Raw genomic sequence first — 8,605 nt, forward strand, 5'->3', positions numbered from 1 at the left:
CTAAATGACTGTGGGTGGTACAGACATTTTAATAATATTAATTCTTCCAATCCATGAACATGTACATCTTTCCACTTGCATTGTCTTCAAATTCATTCATCAGTGTCTTAATGGTTCTCAGATTATAGGTCTGTCACTTCTATGGTTAAATTTATTCCTCAGTATTTTATTCTTTTTGGTGCAGTTATAAATGACATTTTAAAAATTTATCTTTCCACTATTTTTTATTAATGTATGTAAATGAAACAAATTTCTGTAAATTAATTTTTTGTCCTGCAGTTTTACTGAATTCATTTATTTTAATAGTCTTTTGGTAGAGTCTTTAGGATTTTCTTTATATAGTATGATATCATCTGCAAATAGTGGCACTTTTTTATTCTTTTTGACTGATGCTTGCAGCTAGGCTTTGAGTACTATGTTAAATAAAAGTGATGAAAGGGAACATTCTTGCTTTGTTCCTGATGTTAGAGATAAACCTTCAGCTTGTCATCACTGAGTATGATGTTAGATGTAGGTTTGTCATATATGGCCTTTATTATGTGTGTTACCTATAAATCCACTTACTTGAGAGTTTATATCATGAATGAATATTGCATTTGTCAAATGCTTTTTATGCTCCTATTGAGATAGTTCTATGGTTTTTAATCCCTTTTTTTATTCTTACTGTGACGTATCACCATTGATTTGTGAATATTGAACCATTCTTACATCCCTGGAATAAATCCCACTTGATCATGGTGAATGATTTTTTAAATGTATTGTTGAGTTTGGTTTGCTAACATTTTGTTGAGAATTTTTGCATCTTTTTTGGAGAGGTCTTTGGTTCTGGCATCAGGATAATGCTGCCCTTGGAGAATGAATTTGGAATTTTTTTCTTCCATTTTTGGAGAATAGTTTGAGAAGAATAGGGACTAACTCTTCTTTAAATGTTTGGTAGAATTAACCCATGAAGCCATCTGGTCTTGGACTTCTGTTTGTTGGAAACTTTTTGATTACTGATAAAATAGTATCAGATTGATTAATAGTAATCAATCTCTTTTTTTTCTTCCTGATTCAGTTTCTAGGAATTTATCCATTCCTTCTAGATTTTTCAGTTTGTTGGCATATATTTTGTCATAATAGTCTCATAATTCTTTGTATTTCTGTGGCGTTAGGTATTCCCCCTTCATCTCTGATCTGCCTAAGGTTTATTAATTTTGTTTATCTTTTCAAAGAACTAGTACTTGGTTTCATTGTTCTTTTTAATTTTTTTTAAAGATTTTTATTTATTTATTCATAGAGATACACACACACACACACACACACAGAGGCAGAGGCACAGGCAGAGGGAGAAGCAGGCTCCATGCAGAGAACCTGACGTGAGACTCGATTCAGAGTCTCCAAGATCATGCCCTGGGCTGCAGGCGGCGCTAAACCGCTGCGCCACCGGGGCTGCCCCTCTTTTTAATTTTTTAAGTCTCTGTATCATTAATTTTCTCTCCAATCTTTATTAATTTCATTTCTCTACTAACTTTTGAATTTGTTTTCTTTTTCTAGTCATTTAGGTGTAAAGTTGATCTATTTGAGATTTTTATTTTTCCTTGTGATAGGACTGTATCACTATTAACTTCTGTCTTTGAACTGCTTTTGCTGGGCCCTGTAGATTATGAATCATTTTTTTTTTTAAATTTCCTTGGGCTCTGCGTATTTTGATTTCCTCTCTGATTTCTTGGTTGACTTGTTAGTTGTTTAGAAAATGTCACTTAGGGCAGCCTGGGTGGCTCAGCGGTTTAGCGCTGCCTTCAGCCCAGGGCATGATCCTGGAGACCTGGGGCTGAGTCCCACTTCAGGCTCCCTGCATGGAGCATGCTTCTCCCTCTGCCTGTGTCTCTGCTTGTCTCTGCTTATGAATAAATAAATAAAATCTTTAAAAAAGAAAAAGAAAAAAAAAGTCACTTATCCACGTTTGCATTTTTTTCTACGTCCTTTTAATTGACTTGTAGTTTCATACTATCATGGTTAGAAGGATGTTTGATAGGATTTCAGTCTTCTTAAATTTATTGAGACTTGTTTCATGGCCTAACGTGATCGATCTTGAATGTTATGTGTACACTTGAAAAGATGTGTATTCTGCTGGGTTTTGATAAAATGTTCTATGTATATCTGGTTTGGTCTATCTGGTCTAATGTGTCATTCAAAGCCACTGTTTCCTTGTCAATTTTCTGTTTGGGTGGTCTATCCATTGATGTAAGAAGGTTGTTAAAGTCCCTTACTGTAGTACTATCAATTTCTTTTTTATTAATATTTGTTTTATGTATTTGGGGGCCCCTATGTTTGGTACATATTTACAATTGTTATATACTCTTGTTAGATTTTTTAACTTACTTTTTCTGTGGTACCAGTTATTTCTCTTCCTTCATCTCTGATTTGAGTCTATTTTTGTTTGAGTCTGGCTAAAGGTTTATCAATTTTATCTTTTCAAAGTCCAGCTCTTAGTTTCATTGATCTTTTCTATTGTTTGTCTTTGGTCTCTATTTCATTAATTTTCTCTCCAACTTTTATTATTTTATTTCTTTACTACTTTGGGGTTTGTTGTTCTTTTTCTAGTTCATTTAGGTATCAAGTACCCTTCTTTGTCTTTTGCTACAGTCTTTGTTAGTATCTGTGTTACTGCCCTGGCTTTTTTTTTTTTCTACTTCCAATTGTATGGACTACATTTTCCATCCTTTCGCTTTCAGTCTCTGTGCCTTTAGGTCTAAAGTGAGTCTTTTGTGAGCAGCGTATATAGATGGTTCTTATTTTTTATCCATTCTGTCATTCTGGGTCTTTTGATTGGAGCAGTTATTCCACTTACAGTTAAAGTAATTATTGATACATATGTACTTAAGCCATTTCATTAATTTTTTTTCTGGTTGTTTTTGTATTTCTTCTGTTCCTTCTTGTGGTTTAGTGGCTTTCTTTAATGGTAAGTTTGTCTATTTTTTTCTTTAAATTTTTATTTAAATTCTAGTTAATAACAGTATATTAGTTTTAGGAGTAGAATTTAGTGATTCATCACTTACATATAACACCTTTTTGTTTTTATGGATCAGTCATAGGTTTTTTATTTCTTGTTACCATTGGGCTCATATGTAACATCTCAGGTATTGGGAATTATACATTGAATTTGTGATCCCTTACTTTCAAACACATTCTAAAAGCAATACATTTTTATTCCCTCATCATTTTATGTATATAATCTCATATTTTATATCTTTTTGTGTATTTGACTTTGTTTTGTAGAGTTAACCTCTATTCTGTAATTAATCTACATTTACTATATATTTGTTTTTACTTATGAAAATTTTTCCTTTAATAATTTTATTTTAGTTATGACCTCTTCTCTCCACTTAAAGAATCCCTTTAACATTTCTTGTAAGATTGGTTTATTGGTAATGAAGTACTTTAATTTTTATCTGCAGAATTCCTTCTCTTTCAGTTCTGAATGACAACCTTGCCAGGTAGGGTATTCTTGGTTGTAGTTTGTTGGTTTTCCCAGCACTTTGAATATACCATGCTACTCCATTCTAGCCTGAAAATTTTCTGCCAAAAAATCAGCTGATAGCGTTATGTGATGTCACTGTATCCTTTTGTCTTGCTGCATCTAAAATGCTTTCTTTAACGTTGGTGTGGACCTCCTCGAATCTTTTGGGGCTCTCTGTATTTTCTAGTCCTGGATGTCAATTTCTTTTGCCATATTAAGAAAATCTTCAAGTAAGTTTTCTGCCCCTCTTCTACTTCTGGGATCCCTGTAATGTGAATGTTATTGTGCTTGATGTCCCAAAGTTCTTAACCTATTATCATTTTTTATTCTTTTTGCTGTTCAGCTTGGTTGCTTTTCATTACCCTCTCTTCCAGATTGCTGATCCATTCTACAACACCTAATCTGCCATGATTCCCTCCAGTCTATTTTTCATTTCAGTTATTGTATTCTTCAGCTCTATCTCTTCAGTTATTGTACTCTTCAGCTCTCTTTGTTGAAGTTCTAAGTTCATCCACTCTATTTAATTATGATGAGTATCTCTAGGATCATTACTTTGAACTCTTTATCAGACATATTACTTATCTTTGTTTCATTTGTTTCATTTACTTTTATTGTGATTCATTTAGTTTTACTGTGATCTTGTCTTGTTCTTCTATTTGGGACATATTCCTTACTCTTCATTTCATCTGTTTGTATGTATGTCTCCATACATGTCTCCACCCCTCCTGTCTACATATGGCTGTGGAAGATCTGTTCTGTGTATTCAGGTCATTTTCAGAGTTAGTCATATAGATGTAGCTGTTATCTCAATGTATCCTCGGGATAAATGCAGGATTTTATTTTTCTGCCATCTTCCTGCTTTCAAAGCTATCTTGTATATACTATTTATGTACTCGTTTTACAAATGTGAAAACTAAGACTTTGCATGATTAATATATCTTGCTGTTGGTATGCAGATGACAATTCAGAAGGTTTGTTATAGTAGAATACAACCCCCAGCCATGTTAAATGAAGAAACAGACATTATTCAAACAACTACTTGTTAAATGGACACTTTTAAAGTCAGGATAATATCTAGCATGTATAGATTTTGGACATATGGACCAAGGAAAATGTAATAAATAGAAAATATTCTTTGATACAGCAAAATGAATGGATTATTCTTATCCAGTTTAGCAAAACACTTAATTCTAACCATTGAGATTTCTCAAGCTGATGTGGCAGGGTATCTGCCTCTGTAAAAATCAAATGAGATATTATGTTAAATCACTTTATAACATGCTGTACTCTAACACAAATATAAGAAATTATTAGACATATATGTGACCCCAGTTGACCTGGTGAAAACTTGAATTTTCCTTTTATAAAATATTATATTTAGAAAAAGTATCCAACATTTGGAAAACAAGAACTGTGTAGTTGATATAAAGAAATGTATTAAGTAATTGATTCTGGTAGGAATTTATGAAAAATTTGGCAGTGCGTAGACAATCCAAAATTACCTAATAAATTATAATTTTACTTTAAGCCTCTTACTGATCTGCCAAAGAAAATCATTTCAATCATTTCTACATCTATATGTCCATTTCTTTATCACTAGCTGAGAGATTGATGTATAATAGTTCTTTCATATTAGGGTAGCCTTCTAATATTGTTAATAACATTAGGTTAACAGATATTACTAGCAATAACAAAAATACTAAGTACTAATGTGTTATTGCTAGTAATATCTGCCCAACAGAATTTTACAAATTATGATCTTAAGTCCAAATTTTTTTTTTTTTTTTTTAGTCATCACACGTTTATCATACTGTTTTAATTCAAGTATATGCCCAACCTAGCCATGGAAGTTGAAGAGAAAAGATGGGATCTAAAGACTCAAAGCCAAGTTGAGAGAAATATCAAAAACTATGATTCCTTCCAGTTTTAGTCTCAGATTGACAATTACTGAGACCAGTTTCCCCCCGTTTGAGATATACAATGGTAAGATGTAGTTTTAATGTTTAGATTAGTTTTTTTTTAGAAAAACTAATGTTAGTTTTTCTAAAAATATATTCTCTCAATGTATTGAAGTCTACTTTCTCATATTTAACATTAATACATTGCACACAGACACAACATACTGTATTTAAACTGCATAGGGATGCCTGAGTGGCTCAGCAGTTGAGTGTCTGCCTTCAGCTCAGGACATGATCCCGGACTTTCAGGATCAAGTCCCACATCAGGCTCCTGCATGGAGCCTGCTTCTCCTCCCTATGCCTATGTCTCTGCCTCTCTTTGTGTCTCTCATGAATAAATAAATAAAATCTTAAAAAAAAAAAACTCTGCATAGAAAAAGACTATATTTTTTTGCTTTTAACTTATTCAATAAAGCTTTCCTTGTCCTCTTATCTGCATTAGGAAAAGTTCCAGATTTCAAATAATCTGCAATTTAGAAAGAGGGGCTTAAAATAAATAGGACTAATACAAAGTGATCCATGCTCAGATCACGCTGTGTGGTAGAGAGCATGGCAGAGAGAATGTTAGTATGAAAATTGTGCTAAAGAAAGGGTTTCTGGGTGAGAGAACTAGTCCTCATAAATACTGGGAAATGAGGTTTAAGTATTTCAGTAGAACCCACAGGATAGGATGCACATAAGAAAATGTGGTCAGAAATTAGACTGGACAGTCAGTAGCTAGATCCTGAACTGATACAGATGTCCTATTAAAAGTCTGTGCTTTATTCTAAATGAGCTAGAGCAATTGAAAATAAAAGTCAGACTGACAGACTGACACTAAGTTTTAGAATGATCTCTCTTGTATCAGAGTGGAGGGCATATTGGAAAGATACAAAGAAAAAGAATGGGGGTTTGTAGTAGAGATTAAAAAGGAGAGGAATAAACTCTCAAAATACTTACAAATAGAACTGATATACCTTGGATGTGGTAGTAGTGGGGTGAAAGAGGAGGATGAATAATTCAATTTTTACTTGCTCAAGGTCTAACCTCATGCTTGACATATTGAAATCACTCAACAAGATGTTCATAGAATGAATGAGTAGAAAACTAAATGAAGCCTAAACACCATCATTACTATCTCATTATCATCAATATCATTGACTGGATGCTTATTAGGCACCATGCTCCTGTTAAGTTATTCAAATATATTAACACACATTGGATACTCACAATAACCCTATGTGATGGGTTCTTTTAAATTTCCATTTTATAAATGAGAGAACTGAAGCTTTCTAAGTTACTAAGGGGAGAGTTAATACCTTGGGCCTCAGAGGTGTAACTGGAAAATTTTATCTCCTATAATATTTTAGAAATTGACATATATCCACTCTTCTTAGAATTTAACAATGCTATAAAAAAACTAGTCTTAATTTTTAAGGAGACTGCCTTCTATATTTTACAGAATATTCCAGACATTGTTGTCAGAGAATTAGTCAAGTTGGAACGTCATGAAAGATCTATTGAACCATGCTCCAGTAAAGCCTTGAAACTTGGGAAAATATAACCTGTGTGAAAGAGAGCAATGTTTCTTTTCATCTGTGAAAATCTACTTACAGAAACAAAAACTAGGAGAAAGGTAACATGGTGCTTTGCATTCAGTTGCTCCAATGTCACTAAAAATAACACAAGTGATGCTGCATTTTTCTTCTCTCCATAATGAATGGCCTAAGTGCATTTGATAATTGCATATGACTGAGAATAATTTAATTGAAAGTGAACTGTGGCTTTGCTTTTTGCAAATGCAGGCATTTTGGGTTTCTCATTGGTTTATTATGTCTTACATGAGGCCTTGCCACCATAAAGAGAGGAAGCCCCTCAACACTTGAGACCTCATGGAGAGGTATCTTAACGGACACCATAGATGTCAACAAGTTAGGGGCAATTTGATATTATTCCTTGAATTTTTTCACCTCCATAATACTAAAAAATAATTCATCATTATCATTATCATCTTATCACAATTCCTATAATCTGTATAATGCTTGAGAATCTACAGAGCAATTTCATTTACAGGTGAAAAAAAGCAGGGTTTTTTTATTGCTTATTAAAAACAAAATTCAGAAAAATTAAGTGACTTCCCTAGATTGCATATTTGAAGAACCAGAGTTTGTACCTTAGAATCTAAACACAATATTTTCCCACTCTTAAGTGCCTACCTAAAGACATGATAAAAAGAAAAAAATCACAATATACATGCCTTTAGGACACCTGAGGAAGAGAGCCAAGAGGAATGGGACTTTATTACAATAAGAATTTTTTAATTAAATATTTTTAAATGTTTAATTCCTAATAATATTAAATGGCATTTAATACCTGCAGTATTAAATCAGCAGTGAGCAATAATGATAAGAAACTACAAATCAAAAAGTGGTAGGCAGACCATTTGGGTGGCTCAGTTAGGCCTCTGACTCTGGGTTTTGTCTCGGGTCATAATCTCAGGATCCTGGAATGGAGCCCTGCATTGGGCCTTGTGCTCAGTGGGGAGTCTGTTTCTCTGACTCCCTCTCCCTCTGCTCCTCCCCTTACTTGTGCACCCACGTGCTCTCTTTCTCTCAAGTAAATAAAAGGTGATGGACAAGGGAAGATACAGAGGATTCAGACAGTAAACTAAAGGGTATGGCTCCTTACCTGCACTGAGACATTAGGAGCAGTACTGAAGACAGAAGCTAAGAAGATTGAGATTGAATCTCAAGAGTCAATACTTTCAAATTGGAAAGGAGACTGGTGACCAGGCAGTCCTAAGAAGATGTCAAGTAGTATTCCATTAAGGTACAGCATATATTTTTTTTCTTTTTTTTTTAATTTTTTTATTGTAAAATATAAAGTTTGCCATCATACCCTTTAAGTATAAGGTTCAGTAGTATTAAGTACATTCATATTTTAACAATTGCCATTTCATCTTACAAAACTGAAACTCTATGCCTGTTACACAATAACTCCTACTTCCCTCTCGCCCATCTTCTGAAGACTACCCACTATCTCATTGATTTTGAGCACTCTAAGTACTTTATAAAAATTTAATAACACAGTTTATCTTTTTGCGACTGGCTTTTTCACTTAGAATTATGTCCTCAAGTTTCATCCATGCTGTAGTAGATTCCAGAAT

The sequence above is a fragment of the Canis lupus genome, chromosome 5 (genome assembly GCF_003254725.2).
Source record: "Canis lupus dingo isolate Sandy chromosome 5, ASM325472v2, whole genome shotgun sequence".
Classification (NCBI taxonomy): Eukaryota; Metazoa; Chordata; class Mammalia; order Carnivora; family Canidae; genus Canis; species Canis lupus.